Below are 25,167 nucleotides of genomic sequence, written 5' to 3'. Positions count from 1 at the left end.
AAGTTCTTCAAATTTCTTAAAGGAACAGGAACCATAATTAACTGTGTCATACTTTCTGGGAATCCCCCCCACAATGGGGATTGGTAATGGGGTTTTCATAATGTAAGGCTTGGTGGTGTATTCTCCACAGTCAGCATGCAACGCATGAGCTGGCGTGGAGGAGGTACACACACTAGCACCAGGAAACAGGCTATCCCCAGTATAGTGGAGGGGAGGACTGACTCCAATAGGAGATTGTGGCGCACAGAGCCGGTGCAGATCTGACAGCCACAAACAATGCTTTCGTTATAACGTCTCAGCGCAAAGTAGCGCTGAGCGCACAAACCAGAACTGAGGAGATCAGGACAGGTAGACAGAATGAACGCTTGCTAGCTAGCGGCTACTTAGCGACAGCAAGCGTCCAAAACCAGACAGACTGGAATGAGGCAGCCAATGCGCTGCGGCGATGGCTGCCTCACAAAGACAGGACAGGACAGTCAGGAAACAGCAGGATAGAGATAGATGAACGTAACACAGATAAATATACAATAAGTATGTTTTCCTAGCGTATTACAATTACAGCTATCAATGAAACTATTTGTAACGTCTGACTAACATATGTATATATCGGCAATGAACCGATATATGACATAAGCAGGAACGCTGACTAGGACTGGAGTAATACAGGGAACAGGACTCAGAAGGATTCGCTATCTCTTCGCAGAGATGAACGCAATCCACAAACAGTAACAGAACAGGATTCAGAAGGATTCGCTATCTCTTCGCAGAGATGAACGCAATCCACAAACAGGACCAGGAACAGGATAACTAGCTCAGCACGGGTGCTCACGGTACGCGCAAACTACCAAAACGTGCTGGAAAACTGACTAACTGAACACAGGAAATAAACAGTTCGTGTACGTATATATCAGCGACACTGATGTATCAACGTAACACGAATACAAGGAAAATAATAAACGTGCTGGTATGCATATATATTGGCAATGAACCAATATATGATGCAAAACCAGCAAAGTATCTTTAGAACAAGAAACACGATCGGGGGCTGAAGCGACAGCAAGACGGGCTTAAACTGAAGCTATGAAAACCCAAGGAAACCCTGCAGGAAGCAGATCTTTATACTGAGGTCATCCAATGGGAGCAGACATGCAGATTCCCACACAGGTGAATGATAATCAGTCACAAGCTGACAGCAGGGAAAGACAGACAAAGCTATGCAGCTTGCATGGAAATAGATCAGAACTGCCTGAGCTGCAGCACTACTACTTCCAGCAACAGCTGCTGCAGCAGCGATCATCACAGATGTATTATTGATCCTTAGTAACCCAAATAGATCTCTATAAAGATGCGGAAAAGTGTTGGAAGACTTCAGACTTTCAAAGGGCAATAAGAGCAAACTGTGGCGAGTGCACTATGTATCAATGCCAATAGCCACAAACCAAACCGCGGTGCAACATCTGGAACAGGTTCATAGTTGCATATAAAATATAGTAGAAAAAAGGCTTTCCAGGAGCAACTCAAACAGTAAAAAATAACTTTTAATGATCCTCTTCATCTTAAAACATCAGTGGCATATCAATGGCATAAAACAACGACAATGATGTATTCAAGTGGTACTTAGCCAAACAATGCAGCAGCATGGAGGTGCGGAGGTGAGGTCGACGGCCGTTTCGCCCCTACATCAGGGCTTTCTCGAGACCGATCGGTCTCGAGAAAGCCCTGATGTAGGGGCGAAACGGCCGTCGACCTCACCTCCGCACCTCCATGCTGCTGCATTGTTTGGCTAAGTACCACTTGAATACATCATTGTCGTTGTTTTATGCCATTGATATGCCACTGATGTTTTAAGATGAAGAGGATCATTAAAAGTTATTTTTTACTGTTTGAGTTGCTCCTGGAAAGCCTTTTTTCTACTATATTTTAGACTTCAGACTTTGTTCAAATTTTAAGATTAATGAAAAAAAAAAACAATATTCTAGACCTGGTCTGCACACTAAGGATGAAGAAGGAGATTGAGAAAGAAATACATTACACATGGAAAAATGAAGTCAAATACTTGGGAATAACACTATGTAACAGGTTAGATAACCTTCTTGCCGCTAACTATAAACCCCTAAACGAGTTAATTGAAGGGCGCTGCTATATTAATTTAGAGCTGCCTATTCCTCAAGGTCTGGGGTATCCCCTTCCCCCTACCAATACTTGGAGCAAAAAAAGTTAATACAGAGGATGGCACTACGAACAGGCAGAGCCAAGACTCGAACACTGGTTGCCTGTGTCAAAGGCAGAGCCCTCAACCACTACACTATCCAGCCACCACTGGCTGGACTATTCCGGGATGTATAGTTATTATGCACACATTCCAATATATATATATGAAAGGATAACGTCAGTTTTTCTAGGTATATAAATTTGTTTATTAAAAGTACAATATCACATAAATATTAAGGTCTGATAAAAATGCCAGGCTTGCTCACAATTAAAACAATGGTCATCTGAATATTTCAAACCAACAACATTCACTCACATATTTCATACTATTATTAGGTATGCACTCTCCTATGCCGTGTTCTCACATGCATAAATCACTCACAGCTTGCACACAATGGAGCCACCTGATCCAAAAGAGACAAAAAAATTATAAAAAATAACCTAAATAAGAAAAAATGTATACAAATATAGATCTCTTCTGTTCAATAATTGCCCTCACAAGTTCTGTGTAGCACTATAGTCTGCAACTCTAATAGAGCTGCCAAATAGCTTTTGTTAAGAGTGCTGTCAGTCTCCAGGCTCGTTTTAGCAGCCCGTGGATAATGCAAGAGTGTCCACACTGGTAGCTTCTCTATCAGCTTGCTCAAAACTCCTTTTAGATCAACATGTTTCAATGGCCATTGAAACATGTTGATCTAAAATGAGTTTTGAGCAAGCTGATAGAGAAGCTACCAGTGTGGACACTCTTGCATTATGGACGGGCTGCTAAAACGAGCCTGGAGACTGACAGCCGCGTTGGAAAGCAAGGTGGAACGCAATAAACTCCAGGGGGAAGTGACGTCACTCCCAGTCAACCACTTGCCCGGAAGCTGTAGGCAGAGCTGATTTCACCGCTACTGTACTGCTGGAACTACGCGGATACAGTTACGCATAGGAAGCGGACGTACTGCACTCTGAGTGGGGGACTTAGTGTGAGGCTACCGGCCGGAGCCCGCATGGAGAGAATCAATAACTGTTAGAAGACGCGTGAGTAACCTTATGAGAAACGCGATTAAGCACTACTATTGCAAGCACTCTTAACAAAAGCTATTTGGCAGCTCTATAAGAGTTGCAGACTACAGTGTTACAGCAGACTATAGTGCTACACAGAACTTGTGAGGGCAATTTTTGAACAGAAGAGATCTATATTTGTATACATTTTTTCTTATTTAGGTTATTTTTTATAATTTTTTGTCTCTTTTGGATCAGGTGGCTCCATTGTGTGCAAGCTGTGAGTGATTTATGCATGTGAGAACATGGCATAGGAGAGTGCATACCAAATAATAGTATGAAATATGTGAGTGAATGTTGTTGGTTTGAAATATTCAGATGACCATTGTTTTAATTGTGAGCAAGCCTGGCATTTTTATCAGACCTTAATATTTATGTGAAATTGTACTTTTAATAAACAAATTTATATACGTAGAAAAACTGACGTTATCCTTTCATATATATATATATATATATATATATATGTATATATATATATATATATATATATATATATATATATATATATATATATAGATATATATATATATATATATATATATATATATATATATATATATATATTGGAATGTGTGCATAATAACTATACATCCCGGAATAGTCCAGCCAGTGGTGGCTGGATAGTGTAGTGGTTGAGGGCTCTGCCTTTGACACAGGCAACCCAGGGGCAAATCCAGGATTTCCAAGGGGGGGATTCCTGAAAGCGGCGTGTGGGCGTGGCCAAAACAACATGGAGTGGGTGGAGCCAAATACTAGCAGTTTCTAGGCTAAATTGCACCCAGGGTGAGGGCGTGAAATGCACCCCCAACGTGGAGACAGGTATAGGTGCCCGCAGTATAGGTAGCCAGCTATAGGTCCCTCCCCAGTATAGGTAGCCCATATAGTTGCCCCCAGTATAGGTTAGATAGGTATATGCCCCCAGTATAGCTTAGATAGGTATATGTCCGCAGTATAGATTAGATAGGTATATGTCCCCCAGTATAGATTAGATAAGTATATGCACATACATGAAGACAGACCGGGCATCAGTCCCTTTAAGCTTTTTATTGCAACATCTTGCCAAAACGGTACAGCAGCGGTACATTCACTTCAATGCAAAGTTAGTTGTATCAGACCTGTTCCGATGAGGGTGCCAGGGGAGTGCGGGATGCGGGTGACCAGGGTGTAGTGGACGGCACTACAGCCGTTTCGCGCCCAGCTGGCGCTTGCTCACATGCTTGTGTCCTTGGACCAAGGATACAAGCACGTGAGCAAGCGCCAGCTGGGCGCGAAACGGCTGTAGTGCCGTCCACTACACCCTGGTCACCCGCATCCCGCACTCCCCTGGCCAGGGATGCTCAAATTCGGCTTCGGGAGATATCCGGATTTTTGCTATCTGGATATCTCCCAGTAATGCTGTGCGGGCTGGGCGGAGGGGTCAAGCTTACCTCTCTGACGTCTTCTTCGGTCGTCCCTCGGCGCCTCCCATGATGCGCTCCATGCGCGTCACGTGATTACAAGCACTTCCTCCTTCAACCCGGAAGGAGGAAGTGTTTGTAATCAGGTGACCGCCGCTTGGAGCGCATCGTGGGAGGCGCTGAGGGACGACCAAAGAAGACGTCAGAGAGGTAAGCTTGATCCCCCCGCACAGCCCGCACAGCATTACTGGGAGATATCCGGATAGCAAAAATCCGGATATCTCCCGAAGCCGAATTTGAGCATCCCTGCCCCTGGCACCCTCATCGGAACAGGTCTGATACAACTAACTTTGCATTGAAGTGAATGTACCGCTGCTGTACCGTTTTGGCAAGATGTTGCAATAAAAAGCTTAAAGGGACTGATGCCCGGTCTGTCTTCATGTATGTGCATTTACAGCCTGTTGTTCACAGATATTGGTACTGGTGCACGTCCTGAAGCTAAAGCCATATGCCAGCTGTAAGGGTATCCTGAGATAAGGTGAAGTGACTGTTATATCTAAAACAACTGCAGAGCCTGCCCCCCACCTACACGGACTGGATCTGAGTGCCGAGTGGTTTTGTGTTTTTCTACATTGTACCATTAGATAAGTATATGCCCAGTATAAATTAGATAGGTATATGCCCCCCAGTATAGATTAGATAGGTATATGCCCCCCAGTATATTTTAGATAGGTATATGCCTCCACTATAGATTAGATAGGTATATGCCTCCACTATAGATTCGATAGGTATATGCCCCCCAGTATAGATTAGATAGGTATATGCCCCCCAGTATAGCTTAGATAGGTATATGCCCCCAGTATAGCTTAGATAGGTATCTGCCCCCCCCCCCCAGTATAGATTAGATAGGTATATGCCCCCAAGTATAAGTTAGATAGGTATATGCCCATAGATAGATTAGATAGGTAGGCGGGGAGAGAGGAGTTTCCACTTACCTGTCTTCATCCTGCACGCAGCTTCTATCTTCATCCTCTCCCGGCGCGTCGCATCGGTAAGAGCTCCCCCTGTGATGACATGCGGTTACGTCATCACAGGGGGCGCTGTTACCATAACGACAGACGCCGACCGGGACAGGATGTAGATAGAAGCTGGCAGGATCGAGGAAGGTAAGTGAAAAGTCTTCTTGCCGCAGCTGCCCGTACGCCTGCTGCCCGCCACCAGCAGCAAGCGAGGCCCCCTGCAGCGTGAGGCCTCGGGTGCCCCTGCTGCTAGTCAGACCCTTGGACCCTACGCCGTACACACATACGGCAGCCCCACTTCCGATCTCGGTGCAGGAGGGGTGTTACAGACACCCGGAACACCCCTTTCCGTGCGCCAGTGCAACCAGTGTTCGAGTCTCAGCTCTGCCTGTTCGTAGCGCCATCCTCTGTATTAACTTTTTTTTAACTATAAACCCCTGCTGACTGATATAAAGAAGAAGTTGAGGGATTGGAACAGACCTTGTTTTAATGTATTGGGGCGCACTGCAATCATTAAAATGATGATATTACCTAAGATCCTGTTTATAATGCAGTGCATTCCAATACATTTACCAGGCTCATGGTTTAAGGTCTGGCATAACATCTTTCAGGACTTCATATGGGCTAATAGTAAAAGAATGATAAAGTATAGTATGATCAGTAAGAAAAAAGAGGATGGGGGCCTGGCAGCACCAAACCTCCTGTGGTATTATAGAAGCATCCATCTTACAAGAGTAACTTCATGGAGGTTAGAGGACGGCAGGGCAGATTCCAAGTTACTGTGGACCGCGTTAGAGCAATGCGAAGTAGCTTTTGCAAAAATATTCTCATGGATTCCAGAAAATATTAAAGAATTAATTAAAACAACAACGAACATATTAATCAAACCAACATTAAATACACTCCTGCAGACGATAGAAACGTGCAATAGATCAACGGGCATATCACCTTTGATATCTCTGAAAGACAATAAGGAATTCCTTCCTGCTTGCAATCTAAACTGGTTTAATAAGAATAAGATCGCTTACGATACTAGAATCATAGATATTGTGGGTAACAAAGAATTAAAAATTGCCGGTCTGGATTGTGAGCAGGCAGGGAAAGGATATTGGTGGCTAAATCAGGTGAATAGTTATCTTGGCAGACTGGAATCAACGGGTAAAAAAATTAAGGAAAAATTAAATATACTAGAGAAAAATATCTACTCTAGAAGGTGCCAGAAAGGTATGATCTCCATCTATTATGACTTTTATGCTGGCCTGCTGAATCCTGGATTACCTTCGTTCTGTGGTAGCTGGGAGAGAGACTTGGAGAGAGACTGTACGCAAAAATGGTGCAGTATTTGGCAAAAAATAAATGCAATTTATGATACAAGTTTACTATTAATACAATACAAACTCTTAAATAGATGGTATATGATACAAAAAAGGTTAAACAAAATCTCTAAGCGAAATAGCGATAGGTGTGGAAGATGCAACAAGGATTTAGGGGACGAAATCCATATCTGGTGGGGGTGCCCAAGGATCCAAGAATTTTGGGAAAGGATAGAGCTCTTCGTGAGAGGTAAATCTGTAACAAATGAAGAGTGTAAGAGGAAAAGAATATTGACAGCAGAAGGGGTGTGTGAAGAAGCGCGGAAGAGCCGCCGCCATGAGTCAGGCAGAGGCGGCTCTTTCCGTGCAAGGCAGGGCTGGGTACAGAGAGGCAGCCGCCTCCTCTCAGTGTGAGGCGGCTGTCTCCGTACAAGGCATGGCGGAGCGCAGCGAAACCGCCGCGTTGGACGCGGCGGTTAGCGCGCATGGCCCCATTCCGCAGAGCGGTGCTAGTGTGGCTGGGACCGATAGTCCCTCTAGGTTTAGATTGACGCGCGCGCGCGCACTCAGGCAGGGATTATATGACACCCAGAAGTGAGTCAGCTGACCAGGCTGGTCAGCTGACTCTGGCTCCTCTCCTCATTGGTCCAGCAATTAGGGAGGTGCTGGAGAGAGGACTGTGTACATATACTGGCGGCTGTTCAGTTGCTGGGTGTCTGGCGTTGCGAACACATACGTGGGAGCACTCAGACCTGTAGTCAGATCCTTAAGTGTGCCGGGACCAGCTGGAGCTGTAATCCTACACTTAGCTAGATTCTGTTGATAGATTAAAGTACTAGTTTGATTGTGATTATCTGTTATGACCTTTTGCCTGCCTGACTATCCTCCTGAACTCTGATCTTGTACCTTGCCATTCTGATACTCTGTTGCCGAACCCCGGCTCGTCCTTAGACTCTGCTTCTGCCTTTCGATTTTGTACCTCGATATTTCTGATACTCTGTTGCCGACCCCTGCCTGTACTATAGACTCCGCCTCTGCCTTCTGAATCTGTACTGATCTGTCTGTGTGTTAATGACCTGGCTTGTCCGACCTCGAGAACCGACCTGACTATTGGAGGCGGTTCCCCGTCCTGTTAGTGACACTTCCTCCTGAGTGTCACTTTCAGCGAATCCTTCCTACTCTCGACCTGACTCCTCCCGCCTTGGAGAGTTCAGGTCTTCGGAAGGAATCTGTGCACTGCACTGAGGCCTAGTCCTCTAAATGTTACTGTTACATCAAACACTACACTCTACTCAGGTGAACTAGAGGTTAGCTGGTATATTGGATTATCGGTGATACTGCAGATCACTTATAATCTGGTATATATCTGTATTCCCAGTGATACTGCAGATCACCGGTAATCAGATCCTCTCTGTGCTTCACCGATCGTTACAGGGTGATCTTTAGTATCGCTGATACAGATGATAATAGAGTTAGTAGATTCCTAAAAGAAATGGGAACTCTAGTTGCAAAGGCGCTCATTACCAAATACTGGAAAGGAGGTCAGATCCCTACTTTGGAGGAATGGTGTAACTACATGAATAATACACTGAGAAGGCAGGAAGAAGAGAAATTAGGAGAGGGTGTTAGAGTAGAGGAATTTAAGAGAGACCTGGGAAAAAATATTGCATGAATGGAGAAATGACAAGAAATAGAGCTCAAATAAAGATAGGCGGTGTCATGATCGCTGCTGCAGCAGGTATTGCTGGAAGTAGTAGTGCTGCAGCTCAGGTAGTTCTGATCTCTTTCCATGCAAGCTGCATAGCTTTGTCTGCCTTTCCCTGCTGTCAGCTTGTGACTGATTATCATTCACCTGTGTGGGAATCTGCATGTCTGCTCCCATTGGATGACCTCAGTATAAAGATCTGCTTCCTGCAGGACTCCTCGGGTTTTCATAGCTTCAGTTTAAGCCTGTCTTGCTGTCGCTTCAGCCCCCGATCGTGTTTCTTGTTCTAAAGATACTTTGCTGGTTTTGCATTATATATTGGTTCATTGCCAATATATATGCATACCAGCACGTTTATTATTTTCCTTGAATTTGTGTTACGTTGATACATCAGTGACGCTGATATATACGTACACGAACTGTTTATATCCTGTTCCTGGTACCGTTTGTGGATTGCGTTCATCTCTGCAAAGAGATAACGAATCCTTCTGAATCCTGTTCTGTTACCGTTTGTGGATTGCGTTCATCTCTGCGAAGAGATAGCGAATCCTTCTGAGTCCTGTTCCCTGTATTACTCCTGTCCTAGTCAGAGTTCCTGCTTATGTCATATATCGGTTCATTGCCGATATATACATATGTTAGTCAGACGTTACAAATAGTTTCATTGATAGCTGTAATTGTAATACGCTAGGAAAACATACTTATTGTATATTTGTCTGTGTTACGTTCATCTATCTTGATCCTGCTATTTCCTGACTATCCTGTCCTGTCTTTGTGAGGCACGCCATCGCTGCAACGCATTGGCTGCCTCATTCCAGTCTGTCTTGTTGTGGACGCTTGCTGTCACTAAGTAGCGGCTAGCTAGCAAGCGTTCATTCTGTCTACCTGTCCTGATCTCCTCAGTTCTGGTTTATGCGCTCAGCGCTACTTTGCGCTGAGACGTTATAGCGAAAGTATTGTTTGTGGCTGTCGGATCTGCACCGGCTCTGTGCGCCACAATCTCCTATTGGAGTCAGTCCTCCCCTCCACTATACTAGGGATAGCCTGTTTCCTTGTGCTAGTGTGTGTACCTCCTCCACGTCAGCTCATGCGTTGCATGCTGACTGTGGAGAATACACCACCAAGCCTTACATTATGAAAACCCCATTACCAATCCCCATTGTGGGGGGGATTCCCAGAAAGTATGACACTGTTAATTATGGTTCCTGTTCCTTTAAGAAATTTGAAGAACTTAACTCTGAAACAGAAAATGAGTTTTTCTCTGAATGTGCCAGGTTCCTGGCCAATCCCGATCTCCAAGCGACTCCTGTTTCAACCTGGGCACTCCAACTAAGTTATATTTTGTTTAAAGGGGAATTATTTCAGTGGGCATTTGATGTTCTCAATCATTCCGATTTGAAAGAGAGACCGCTGGAATTTCTAGCGTTTGTGATCCATAACTGGTTGCGCATAGATCCATTGCCTTTTCCTCTTAATGAACTCCTGGCAGCAGGCCAATCAGCTGCTCCTTCAATTGCTTGCAAAAATGATCAGCAAGCAGAACGTGTTACTGATAATTTTCCTGCAGCCTTGAATAAATCACCAAAAACAGCAGGGTCTAAGGCAAAACGCAAACGTTCTAAGAAACGTGTCCGATCTGCAGAGTCGTTATCCTTCGCGACTGAGACCTATAATGAGATTCTGCCATTAACAGATAATGAAATGCAATTGTCTTTCAGGGGAGTTAAATGGACTTATGAAACTACTAATGAACTTTCCTCCCTGGCTAGGGAAAATAAAGATTTTTGTTTAAAAGAATTATCTGAGTATGATTATGAGGAGATATTACAGAGTATTGAACAAATCAACTTATTTGTGAACCAAGGGAAGTTTGCATACACTACAGTTCAACACTTGCTACAGGTATTGGAGATTCTTAAGAATAAGGAATCTGCCAATCACCTGCTAATTAACCCTATACATGTGCCTGCCACAATCATATCTGCCAACTGTGATCAGCCTAAATGTTTCGCTGTTAAGTATGCATGGGATCCTCCATTTGAGAGGGGAGAGATGGAAGCCCTGGTCTGTGAATGGAAGAATGATTCAAGTTCATTTTGTCAATTTTACAGTGCAAAAAGTGAAATGGTATTGAATGCATGCATTAAGTCAGCCTATAACCTAATAGAGACTGGTGTGTGTAGGTATGACTGTGTGGCTCCTTTGATTGATGTGTGGGAACTGATTTTGGATGATTTTTATGTGACTCCGAACTCGCAAATATGGCGTTCTGACCCGCCTGCTTCAGCACCTTTCGCTGATTCAGCAGGTGATTCGGAGCTCTTTTTGTGTGAAATTGAAGTTCCTGCAATTCCACCCTGTACCATGGATAACTCAGTGTTACTTCCCAGTAAAACAGAAGCCACTGATACTTTCTTAACCTTGCCCTGCACAAATTTCTCAGCAGAGAATCCAGAGGTCCTGCTGACTTCCGAGTCCAGTCTAGCCAGTACTCATGAGTCTTTGTTCAGTGAAACAGACACCAGAAAAATCTTGCCTGCCTCTGCAAACACTTCTGCAGAAATTACCTGTGTTAATAAAGTTCAACTCCTGTCTGATCCAGCAGATGCCAATAGATGCACTACATCAGTTTCTGAGTCCCAGCAATCCTGTCTAGAAACCTCAGAACCCCAGCATCTGAATTTTCCAATTTTACAAATGAATGGTGAGTCAGATGCGCAAACATTGTGTCTTGATCTTCCTGTTTCTACACCTCGCTCTAGTTTCGTGAATAGCTCAGAGCATCTGCTATGTGAACCTGAAATCGCAGAATTATTACCTTGTTCAGAAAATGTTCCAGTAAATTTGCCCTGTATCGTGAATAGCTCAGAGCATCTGCTATGTGAACCTGAAATCGCAGAATTATTACCTTGTTCAGAAAATGTTCCAGTAAATTTGCCCTGTATCGTGAATAGCTCAGAGCATCTGCTATGTGAACCTGAAATCGCAGAATTATTACCTTGTTCAGAAAATGTTCCAGTAAATTTGCCCTGTACCATGAATTGTGCAGTAGATCTCTCCAATGAAACTCAGGTCACAGAATCATTATGCTGTCCAGCAGGTGCTTCCATGGTTTTGCCCTGCAATATGGACTGTTCAGTGATCCTGTCCAGTGAAGCTGTGGTCGCAGAGTCTTATGCTTCACCCAGTACTTTGGATACTTTAAACCCTCTAGCAGAGGAGTCTGAGGCACTGCTTACCTCAGTTGGTGTTGCAGTAATATTCACTTGTCTAGCAGCTGTTTTGGAATTACAGTCTGCTCTAATAAAACTTGATGAATTTCTGCCCAGCAAAGCAGAAGCCATTGAAATATTGTCCTCGTCAGCAAGTGTGTTAGATACCTTGCCCTGTACACAGTCTGATTTAACCAATGTTGTTGAGTCCCTCTCCAGTGTTGTAACAGCCGAGGAACTCCAGCCCTGTCCTTTGAATGTTTCAGAAGTCTTGCCCTGAAACATGGATAATTCTGATTCTCTGGTCAAAATAATAGAAATCTCAGAATTTCAGTCCGGTCTGATGAGTGTTCCTGAAACCCAGCCCTGTATCCTGAAAGATTCTGGTTCTCTGGCCGCTGTGGCAGAGGTTCCAGAGTCCCCTTCCTGTCCAGGGAATTCCTCAGTTTTGCCTAGTCCAGTGGGGGCTGCTGCAATACTGACTTGTTCTGCAGCGCCTCATGAGCTCCAATCCAGTGTATTAGATGAGTCTCTGTCCAGTCCAGAGGTAGTTGTGGAGTCCCTATCTGGTTCAGTGCATACATCAGAAGATTTGTCCTGTCTTGTTAGTGCCCCTGAATCTGATTTGTTACTGACTTTGCTGGAATCAGCGACATCTCAATCTGATCCTGCATTCTCGTGTAAAAGTCCAGTAGTTGCAAAGTCTAGTCATGATGATTTTTTTTTGTCCAGTCCTGGTTTTGGTCCTGTCTTGGCTGAACCTGAGGCTCACAGTTCCTTGACATGCCCAGAGGTTTCTCTTGTGCCAGTGTGCCCAGATGTTCTTTGTGTGCCAGAATGCCCAAGTGTGTCTAAGGTGTTAGCGTGCTCTGATGCTTCCTTAGTGGGAACATGTTCTGATGTTGCCAGTCTGCCTGCATGCCCAGAGATGGTTCTGGTCCCTAGAAGCCCTGATCTTGATGTTTGTCCTTGTGGCCCTGACTCGGGAATTGCCCTAGGTTCCATAGGGGTTCTTGATAGTTCTCCATGTGAGCCTAAGGGGCATTCTGACCTATGGGGATCTCTTTGGAGCTTCAAGGTGTTCTGGGAGGTCTCTGAGAAAACTTGTCCTGGTGCCTTGGACTGGTTCAACAGTGGGTTTTGTGTTGGTAAAGACAGTCCCGGTGGGCATTGCAAAGGCTTTGGCGTTTTTGAACGGTTCCTGGAAGGCGGTGGGTATCGCTCAGGGAGTTTCGGAGGGCTTTCTTCTGGAAATCATGGTTCTGATGGGTGTCACACTGGGGCTTGTAGTACTGATGGGCATGGTTCTGTAGGTTCTGGTTCTGATGGGTCCAGTCTTGTGGGGACTGATTCTGGAATTCGTTCTTGCCGGGCTGTCCCGGTCATCATGAATTATCAGTCAGACTGTTTTGTTGGGAATTTCAGTTTTGAAAAGCGTCTGGAATCCGCTTTTAAGGGCGGGGGTACTGTCATGATCGCTGCTGCAGCAGGTATTGCTGGAAGTAGTAGTGCTGCAGCTCATGTAGTTCTGATCTCTTTCCATGCAAGCTGCATAGCTTTGTCTGCCTTTCCCTGCTGTCAGCTTGTGACTGATTATCATTCACCTGTGTGGGAATCTGCATGTCTGCTCCCATTGGATGACCTCAGTATAAAGATCTGCTTCCTGCAGGACTCCTCTGGTTTTCATAGCTTCAGTTTAAGCCTGTCTTGCTGTCGCTTCAGCCCCCGATCGTGTTTCTTGTTCTAAAGATACTTTGCTGGTTTTGCATTATATATTGGTTCATTGCCAATATATATGCATACCAGCACGTTTATTATTTTCCTTGTATTTGTGTTACGTTGATACACCAGTGACGCTGATATATACGTACACGAACTGTTTATATCCTGTTCCTGGTACCGTTTGTGGATTGCGTTCATCTCTGCAAAGAGATAACGAATCCTTCTGAATCCTGTTCTGTTACCGTTTGTGGATTGCGTTCATCTCTGCGAAGAGATAGCGAATCCTTCTGAGTCCTGTTCCCTGTATTACTCCTGTCCTAGTCAGAGTTCCTGCTTATGTCATATATCGGTTCATTGCCGATATATACATATGTTAGTCAGACGTTACAAATAGTTTCATTGATAGCTGTAATTGTAATACGCTAGGAAAACATACTTATTGTATATTTGTCTGTGTTACGTTCATCTATCTTGATCCTGCTATTTCCTGACTATCCTGTCCTGTCTTTGTGAGGCACGCCATCGCTGCAACGCATTGGCTGCCTCATTCCAGTCTGTCTTGTTGTGGACGCTTGCTGTCACTAAGTAGCGGCTAGCTAGCAAGCGTTCATTCTGTCTACCTGTCCTGATCTCCTCAGTTCTGGTTTATGCGCTCAGCGCTACTTTGCGCTGAGACGTTATAGTGAAAGTATTGTTTGTGGCTGTCGGATCTGCACCGGCTCTGTGCGCCACAATCTCCTATTGGAGTCAGTCCTCCCCTCCACTATACTAGGGATAGCCTGTTTCCTTGTGCTAGTGTGTGTACCTCCTCCACGTCAGCTCATGCGTTGCATGCTGACTGTGGAGAATACACCACCAAGCCTTACGGGCGGTTTAATTACTCTAACCGAGATTCTTTCTCCAGGCCTCCACACAGCGAACAAGGTGGGCGATATTGGGAGTAACAGGCAGACTGTAGTGGGTAGTACGTGGCAGCATAATACTATGGAGGAGGTGCTCTGGGGTTCCCTGTTTCTAATGGGGTGAGGGAGGGGGGAGTGAGATTGTCGGGATGAGTCTGGTCAATTAATGGATGGATGGACGGATGGATGCTGGAAGTGGGAGTTTGATTGGATGAAGTGGCTGCGCCCCATGGGACGGTATCTCATGGGGGGGGTGGTGTCCCATGGGACGGTATCGCATGAGGGGGTGGCGTCCCATGGGACGGTATCGCATGAGAGAGATACATGGGTATCTGCGCATTTAATTGCATGATTTTAGAAGAACATAAGGGTTCGTGCGCTGATTCACTTTTTCGCCCGAGGCCCTCTTTATGAGAAGAACCCTCACCTCCAATTTGGGACATTACTTGGGTATTCTATTGTAGAAAGGTTGTTAGGTGGGGGTGGGGTTGTAAGGTGGGGCGAAGATTGAAATCTAGAGTTGGGTTGAGGTACAAGCGGATTTGTTGAGAAGTTTTGGGAGAACTCGGGCGAGGAAGGGTACTGCGCAGGGACCAAGGGGAGAAAAAATTGGGTTGGGGGCAGAATGCATAATTTATAATCTGTATGTAGAGTATTTCAATTAACTGTTTGTAGATATTTGGTTTGACTTTATTTCCCTTATTGATGCTTTAACTACAAGAATTAATAATAATAAAAGGAAAGAAAATAAATAAGGAAAATCGAACGATGATGCGAACCATACCCAATGATGGGAGTGCTTCAATGAAGCTAATTTTTTTCTTGGGTACAGTACCATGGGTACGCTGAGTTTAAAAAAAAAAAATTGACCCTCTACATCACAGTCAGCAGGCACATTGTCGCCATTCACACTACACTCTCTCCTGGAGCCCCCCCCCCCCTTATAAAAGGCAAGGTTCTCCAGCCGTTTTACTCACTCATCTGCATACAGTAATTAGTTAAGGGACAGCTGCTGAAAGACTCTGCTAGGGAGAGCTTAGTTAGGCTCCTGTAGGCTTGCTAGCTTGCTCCTAGCTGATTGTTATTCCTTATATAGCACCCCACAACAGCTCCCTCCTCCTGTCACTTCTCCTTCCCTCTGTCTCTCCTCCTCCAGAGGAGGATCTTGTCTTCCAGGGAAGTGTAGGATTTCAAAAGCCAGCTCACATACATTGGCCGGGAATCAAACCCAGGTTTAGTGTTTAGTAGGCAGCTCTCCTCACCGCTATACCACCACCAACACTACATGCTGAAGCCAGCCTAGCATGTACCATTATGATATATCCAAGAGAAAAATAAACTTGCTTAGGGATTTGTTGGATGTCAAAAGCCAACTCACATACATTGGCCAGGAATCAAACCCAGGCCTACCACTTCGTAGGCTGCTATCCTAACCATTATAACACCAACACAACACACTACAGTGCTACATGCTGAAACCAGCCTTGCATGTACCATTGTGATATATCCAAGAGAAAATGAACTTGCTTAGGGATTTGTAGGATGTCAAAATCCAACTCGCATACATTGGCCAAGAATCGAACCCAGGCCTACTGCTCTGTAGGCTGTTATCCTAACCATTATATCACCAACACAACATGCTGAAGCCAGCCTAGCATGTACCATTGTGATATATCCAAGATAAAAATTAGCTTGCTTAGGGAATTGCAGGATTTCAAAAGCCAGCTTACATACATGGGCCGGGAATCGAACCCATGTCTAATGCTTGGTAGGTTGCTATCTTAACCATTATACCACCAACACTACATGCTGAAACTTCTTGGAGCAGACTTACTTCCTTCCTCCAAAAGACACACATACATCCCCATAAAATCATTCAACAGCAACTGCGTGCACAGTTTTTGCGGTACACAGTCTCTGTGGCACAATTGGTTAGTGCGTTTGGTTGTAAACTGCAAGGTTGGTGGTTCAAGCCCACCCAGGCATGGCCTTTCCTTTTGTGTTCAACAGTTGTCCAAAGAGAACCCCAGATAGCCATGTAGATTCATCTCTTTCTCTCTCTCTCTCTCTCTCTCTAGTAGGGATGTTCACTGCATTCTGCAGAATTGTATTTTCCGCAATTTTTGGCGGAAATTGGTCATTCCGTTCCTTTTGGTCGGAACGGAATTGCTTTTTCAATCCGGCGGAATTCCGAAATTGCCTGTGAAATTCTGCCGGTATCCGTTCATGGTTTTTAGCTGAAAATTCAGTTCAATGGCATCAGGTCCTAGAGAGAGAGAAAGAGAGCTCATTTTTCTCTTGGGTAAATCACAATGGTACATGCTAGGCTGGCTTCAGCATGTAGCATTGTAGTGTGTTGTGTTGGTGGTGTAATGGTTAGGATAGCAGCCTACAGAGCGGAAGGCTAGGGTTCGCTTCTCAGCCAATTTATGGAAGCTGGCTTTTGAAATCCTACAATTCCCTAAGCAAGCTCATTTTTCTCTTGGATATATCACAATGGTACATGCTAGGCTGGCTTCAGCATGTAGCATTGTAGTGTGCTGTGTTGGGGGTATAATGGTTAGGATAGCAGCATACAGAGCGGTAGGCCTGGGTTTGATTCGTGGCCAATGTATGTAAGCTGGCTTTTGAAATCCTACAATTCTCTAAGCAAGCTCATTTTTCTCTTGGATATATCACAATGGTACACGCTAGGCTGGCTTCAGCATGTAGCATTGCAGTGTGTTGTGTTGGTGGTATAATGGTTAGGCTAGCAGCCTACAGAGTGGTAGACTTGGGTTCGATTCCTGACCAATGTATGTGAGTTGGCTTTTGACATCCTACAAATCCCTAAGCAAGCTCATTTTTCTCTTGGATATATCATAATGTTACATGCTAGTCTGGCTTGAGCATGTAATGTTGGTGGTGGTATAGTGGTGAAGAGAGCTGTCTACCAAGCACTAGACCTGGGTTCGATTCCCGGCCAAGGTATGTAAGCTGGCTTTTGAAATCTTACAATTCCCTGGAAGACAAGACCCCCTCCAGGAGGAGGGAGAAAAGAGAGAGGAAGGGAGTAAAAATTCTTTCTAGTAGGTAGATATCAGTTCGGTGGGAAAAAAAAAATTCTGCGTGATTTCGTAAATTTCCGCGGAGATTCCACCATAGTGATATAGCAATTCCGTTACGTCACAACGGAACGGAATCATCAAATTCCAGCCAGAATCACGGAATTTTTAATTCTGCGGAATCCAGCGACCCTCCCTACTTACCACTATTCCACCAACACTACAGGCTGAAGTCAGCCTAGCCGGCCTGGGAAGGATGAAAAGCTAGGTGGCCATGCAACCATTCCTGCTAACCTAAAGCTTACTTGTGTCTTTTACATTGGCTTAAGACTTTACCAAATCCAATGCTCCAATATGGGGAAGCTTCTCTGTTTGTTGTTGTTTTTTTTTTTAGTTTGTTTGTTTTTTTTAAGTGTGGTGTCACAGTTCACTCCTCTCTTCAACTTCAAGAAAGGCCCAGGAGTAGTCTTAGCTACCGTGATATCTATGTTAAGGCAGGGCCCTTATTACACTTTCTCTTACAGGGCTATGGAAACCGTTTTGCCCATGCGATAAAGCGAGGTGCAAAAATGAAATCATACCTAGCAGAGGTTGGTTTCGATCCATCAACCTCTGGGTTATGGGCCCAGCACTCTTCTGCTGCACCCCTCTGCTGTCTGCTTACATTTGCATACGATCTTTAAGTTTAAGAAGGGTACATTAAATGAAAGAGTTACACTACAATCTATGTTACAGCAAGGCCCTAATAACACTTTCTCTTTAGGGGCTATGGCCGCCATAGCCCCTTAAGAGAAAGTGTCATTAGGGCTTTGCTGTAACATAGATTGTAGTGTAACTGTTTCAACTAATGTATCCTTAAACTTGAAGATTGTATACAAATGTATTACATTTGTATACAATCTTCAAGTTTAAGAAGGGTACATTAGTTGAAACAGTTACACTACAATCTATGTTACAGCAAAGCCCTAATGACACTTTCTCTTAAAGGGGAACTGAAGTAAGAGGTATACGAAGGCTGCCACATTTATTTCCTTTTAATCAATACCAGTTGCCTGGCAGCCCTGCTGGTCTAGTTCTCTGCAGTAGTATCTGAATAACACCAGAAACAAGCATGCAGCTAGTCTTGTCAGATCTGACTTTAAAGTCTGAAACACCTGATCTGCTGCATGCTTGTTCTGGAGCTATGGCTAATAGTATTAGAGGTAGAGGATCAGCAGGGCTGCCAGGCAACTGGTATTGCTTAAAAAGAAATAAACATGGCAGCCTCCATATACCTCTCTCTTCAGTTCCCCTTTAAGGGGCTATGGCCGCCGATTGGCCCATGTGGTAAAGCAAGGTGTAAAAAAGTAATGTACACCTAGCAGAGGATGGTTTCGATCCATCAACCTCTGGGTTATGGGTCCAGAACACTTCTGCTGCACCACTCTGCAGTCTGCTTACATTTGCATACAATCTTTAAGTTTAAGAAGGGTACATTAAATGAAAGAGTTACACTACAATCTATGTTACAGCAAGGTCCTAATGACACTTTCTCTTTAGGGGCTATGGCCGCCATAGCCCCTTAAGAGAAAGTGTCATTAGGGCTTTGCTGTAACATAGATTGTAGTGTAACTGTTTCAACTAATGTATCCTTCTAAAACTTGAACTTGAAGATTGTATACAAATGTTATGTAAGCAGACTGCAGAGTGGTCAGGGGCGGCCCGCTCATGAGGCGGGGTGAACCTTTTGCCTCAGGCGGCACTTCTGGGGGGGGGGGCGGCACCCGCCCGTCCATAGGTGCGGGGGGCCGGCCGCTGAGCTGGAGGGGTAGCGGGCAGGACGGGGGTATTGGGCCTAGCAGTGGGGAGGGGGGTCGGACCCCGCCCGTGCCTCTTACTACCGGCTGCTTCCTAACGATTTAATGCTGGAGGGGAGTGCAGATCGGTCTGACCCCCCTCCCCACCACTAGGCCCAATACCCCCGTCCTGCCCGCTACCCCTCCAGCTCGGCGGCCCCCCATGGTTGGGGGGCAATTTTTTCCAAATTTGCCTCAGGGGAGCAAAAAGTCTAGGGCTGGCTCTAAGAGTGGTGCAGCGGAAGTGTGCTGGGCCCATAACCCAAAGGTTGATGGATCAAAACCAACCTCTGCTAGGCATGATTTCATTTTTGCACCTCGCTTTATCGCATGGGCAAAACGGTTTCCATAGCCCTTTAAGAGAAAGTGTAATAAGGGCCCTGCCTTAACATAGATATTACGGTAGCTAAGACTACTCCTGGGCCTTTCTTGCAGTTGAAGAGATGAGTGAACTGTGACACCACACTTAAAAAAAAAAAAAAAAAAAAAAAACCAGCAAACAGAGAAGCTTCCCCATATTGGAACATTGGATTTGGTAAAGTCTTAAGCCAATGTGTTGTAAAAGACACAAGTAAGCTTTAGGTTAGCAGGAATGGTTGCATGGCCACCTAGCTTTTCATCCTTCCCAGTTGGATTTGGAGTTGGATTTTGACATCCTACAAATCCCTAAGCAAGCTCATTTTTCTCTTGGATATAGCACAACGATACATGCTAGGCTGGCTTCAGCATGTAACATTGTAGTGTGTTGTGTTGGTGGTATAATGGTTAGGATAGCAGCCAACCAAGTGGTAGGCCTGTGTTCAATTCTTGGCCAATATATGTGAGTTGGCTTTTGACATCCTACAAATCCCTAAGCAAGCTCATTTTTCTCTTGGATATATCATAATGGCACTGTCAGAATCCGCTCTGCTGGCCTTGATTCACTGGACTGTTTTGTTTCCTATACAGGTTGCATAGTTCAGTCCAGGGAAAAGAGGCCTTTCTGTCAGTTGCAAGGCTGACTGATTTGCATCTACTTATATTGCAAGCTGCTTGTCTACTCCCTTTGAAGGTTTCCAGTATAAATGTCACTTCCTCCCAGAATTCCTTGCTCGACATGGTTTCTGTTTGGTGAGATTAACCTTAGAGCCTCAGCCTCTTTTGTATCTTATTGCGAAAATTCTAGTGTAGTTAATTATTGAGGAGTGCACTTTGCACTCCTTCTAGTGCAGTCAGGTTCTGTATTATTTGTACTGCTTATTCCTGTTTTGTCTTGTCCTGTCCTTGCGATTGTACTGTCACCTGCGGTGGCTGACAGTGAATTGTTCGGTCTTGCTCCTAGATCGCATTTGCCCTAGCTCTAGAGGTGGTGGATCTCCCTTGTCTGTGTCTTGGAGTATAACCTTGGCTGCAGTTGCTATTGGTTACTCCTTTAGTCTGTTTTGTCTGCAATGAACGCTTGCTGTTGTCTGGTGTTGGACAACTGATTAGCAAGCGTTCGCGTTTCTGTTTGTCTTTGTTCTCCATGGTCATTTGTCAGTCAGGGTTGGTACGTTTTGTCACTGTTGCGCTTAACGTGCAGTGACCGTGTAATTAACGCGCTTTTCACTGTTGCTCATAACGTGCAGTTTAGCTAGTTCATTTGTCATTTTCCGTGGCATTCAGATTGTGGTTATTGATGTGTCTTCCTTACTCAGTTCATGCTCTGTCTTTGCTCAGTCTTGTGTTGCTGATAGCAATCGCCTCTCTTGCGATTGGCTTTCTCTCTGGTCAGCTCTGATGTGATATGTCTACCGTCGCGGGGTGGCGACTAGATTGGTAGACATTCATATTGTCTGTCTCTGTTCTTGCTTTCTTCTGAGTTGCTCCTCTGTTGTCCAGTCTTGCTTAATCGTGCAATTTCAATCTGGCATCTGTGGCTGTGCAGTGGACTTATTCCTCTGTACTCCACAGCTCCATCTGCTTGTTGGAATTCTACTCTACAAATATATACTGGGTACTCTGCTTCTGTGATTGTGGGGATTTCCTATGCTTTGGCGCACGTGGTGTGCGCTGACTGGAAATCGCCCGCAGATCATTACAGGTACATGCTAGGCTGGCTTCAGCATGTAGTGTTGGTGGTGGTATAGTGGCGAGGATAGCAGCCTACCAAGCACTAGACCTGGGTTCAAATTCAGGCCAATGTATGTGAGCTGGCTTTTGAAATCCTACAATTCCCTGGAAGACAAGACTCTCCTCCACTTCCTGATGTTGTAAAGCAGAGTAGACCTGCAATTCAGCATTCAATCAGATTTCTGACCTTGAAACAGTGGTTTGTATCAAATCTAGGTTTTTTTATTGAGACTTTTGACGTGTATCCCACTCAACCATGTCTCTGTCCAGGTTTTAGACCGTTTGAAACATCTTTTCTATCATTTTTCTGGCCACCATAATTTTTTCTAAATTTCTAAGTTCGCCTCTCCATTGAAGTCTATTGCGGTTTGCACTCCTGTTGCCGGGCACTTTCTGCGCATGTGCGTGACGTCATGAACGACGTCACACTCATGCACAGAGAGTGCCTGGCAACAGGAGCGCGATCTAGGACGCGCTCCGCCCGGGCAGCGCAGACGTACTACTCTGGGTCACAGCGACCAAGAAGTAGTAGAAGGCCCAGAGATGTTCGCTCGGCGAACGGTTCGGGCGATCTCTATCAGAAACACCCTCTGATTACTTGTGTTTACAAGCAAGGCTGATGTGACTCAGTGATTGGATGTGTAAATAAAAAAAAAGACAGTGCAGTTGTTAGCATACACCTGAGTGGGAGTGTCTGAAGACTCTGGGAGGAGGGCAGCTAATGAATACACAATGAGCAAGAGAAGGGATGGGGGAAAACAAGAGTCAGGGAGGATATGATGTCAGCATTAGCTTGGCAAGATGGCCACTGCCTAGAATAGGCTTTTCTGCTTTTCCTTTATAAAATTCACAGGAATCATTGTGTGGATAGCACAATACATCTGTTATGTAAGTAGAAGTTGTATTTATCTACTTATATACTGTATGTGTTTTTTATTTCTAGGTTAGCATGGGTGTCGCTTGTTCTTTAAAGTAGCAACATGGGGGTCTTAAAACAACTGTCAAATGACCGGAAGACAAAGATTGTTCAAAAAAATGGCTCACAATGCCATCAACCAGAATACAGAGGAAACAAAAAATAAGAGTCCGCTCTACCCCCTGTTCCCTTAAGCTGGCGGATCTCCTCCTGCATTCTGGTCATGTTTTGCCACAATTCCAGCACCTGTGCATCTAGAATGCGGATTTTCTGCCCCTGGATCCGTAAGAGAATTTTGCCATATAGCGGTGTGCTGGCTCTCCTCTAGTAAGCCCTTTGGCTGTGATGACTGGGGACAGGTGAGGAGGACCTCGAAGAAGGAGGCCTTGGTGCTGCTGTTGCCTGGGTACCACTTGCAGCTGTAAGGAGTAATGAATAATAAAATGTGATCAAAATATATGATAAAATAGATAAAAAGTAATAACTTTTTTATTTGAACTACCATTACTTTTATTTCTATTTTAGAGAGAACTTTGATAAGGACCTTACTCTATTAAAACATTGGAAAAAAAACATTCTTATACCTTTTATTTATTTATTGGACATGAAAGAATATGACTCTTCAATACAGTAAAATAAAACTAGGATAGACTTTAAAGAGACTCTGTAACAATTTTTTCAGCCTTAGTTCTTCTATCCTATGAGTTCCTATGCCTGTTCTAATGTGCTGGGGCTTACTGCAGCTCTTCCTAATTACACTGTCTCTGTAATAAATCAATGTATCTTTCCTCTGTCCTGTTTGTCGGGCTAAGGCTTTGATTGTGTGGAATGTGCAGGGCTGCTTGTGATTGGTAGAAGCGATACACACCCTCTGCAGGCCGCCTGCATACTCACACACTATGCTTAGCTGAGCCTATTAGAAGCTGGTTAGTTTGTTTGTAAACATTGCCTAAAACTGTTAATTACAAGCCAGGATTGCAGCAGAGAGTGGCAGAAACAGCACAGAGGGGCACAGGAGAAAATAAGGAATAGAATGGTATGCTTTTTAGTGTAAGAATATTAGAGTACAGATTCTCTTTAAAGAGAGCACTTGGAAAGCAGATTGTGGCAATGGTTCATCTTGTAGTAGGAATATGACCCTGAGCACACAGCCAAGATATCAATGGAGTGGCTTCGAGACAACTCCATGTATGTCCTTGAGTGCCCCAGCAAGAGCGTAGGCTTCAATAGGATTGAATAGCTCTGGAGAGAGCTTAAGAAAATGTCTGTGCACCAGAGCCGGATCATCCACAAGGCAAACCTAGGGTCCAGATGGACAACAGCACCTATCAAATTTTTCTAAAAAAAAAGCTAGTGTAACGATCGGTGGGCGCAGAGAGTATCTGATTACCGGTGATCTGCAGTATCGCCGGAAATACAGATATATACCCGATTATAAGTGATCTGCAGTCTCACCGATAATCCGATATACAAACTAACCTCTGTTCGCCTGAGTAGAGTGTAGTGTTTTGGTGTAACAGTAACACTAGGAGGCCTAGGCCTCAGTGCAGCAAGGAGAACTGCACGGATTCCTTCCGCAGACCTGAGCTCTCCAAGACGGGAGGAGTCAGACTGACAGTAGGAAGGAAAGTCCAAGAGTGACACTCAGGAAGAAGTGTCACTAACAGGACTGGGAACCGCCTCCAATCGTGAGGTCGGTTCTCGAGGTCAGACAAGCCAGGTCGTACACACACGGACAGATAAAGTACAAATACAGTAGGCAAAGGCGGAGTCAAAGTACAGGCAGGGTTCGGCAACGGGGTATCAGATATATCGGGGTACAAAATCAGGAGGCAGAAACAGAGTCTAGGAACGAGCCGAGGTTCGGCAACAGAGTATCAGAAATATCGAGGTACAAGGTCAGAGTTCAGGAGGATAGTCGAGGCAGGCAAAAGTCATAACATATAATCACAATCAAACTAGTACTTTAGCTATCAAATATCTAGCTAAGTGTAGGATTACAGCTCCAGCTGGTCCCGGCACACTTCAGGATCTGACTACGGATCTGGGTGCTCCCACGTATGTGATCGCACGCCAGACAAAGAGCAAGTGAACAACCAGCAGTATATATACTCTAGGACCTTTCCAGGACCTCCCTAATTGCTGGTCCAATGAGAGCAGTGGAATTTGTCAGCTGGCCCAGCTGGTCAGCCGACACCCTTCTAACTGCTATTTAAACTTTGCCTTTCTGCTCGCGCGCGTGTAAGTCTGAATCTTGGTGGACTATCAGTCCCAGCCACACCAGTACTGTCATGCAATGTATCTAGTGCGGGGGCCGCCTCTGATGCGGATTCCGCCGCACTGCCTATGCGGCATGCAGCGTTTTTTCCGCGTTGTGACGCCATGCTGGACACGGAAACAGCCGCCTCACCTTGAGAGACGGCGGCATTTCCGCGTTTCCTTACAGTACCCCCCCCCCCCCCCCCCCGAGGAGTGGACTCCGGACAACTCCTACCAGGTTTCTCGGGATGTAAGGCATGAAACTCCCTCCTTAACTCGTCTGCATGCATGCGTGAACCCGGTACCCACTGTCTCTCCTCAATGCCGTACCCTTTCCAATGTACGAGGTACTGTACCGAATTCTGTACCATGCGTGAATCCAATATCTTTTCTACCTCGTACTCAGGTTGGTCGTCCACCACCACAGGAGGAGGAGGAGTGGGACCCACATGGACTGCTGGTTTAAGCAGGGATACGTGGAAGGACTTTAC

Source organism: Hyperolius riggenbachi, chromosome 3 (assembly GCF_040937935.1).
Source record: "Hyperolius riggenbachi isolate aHypRig1 chromosome 3, aHypRig1.pri, whole genome shotgun sequence".
NCBI lineage: Eukaryota > Metazoa > Chordata > Amphibia > Anura > Hyperoliidae > Hyperolius > Hyperolius riggenbachi.
The sequence above is the reverse complement of the archived record's forward strand: the minus strand, read 5'-3'. Positions refer to the sequence as shown.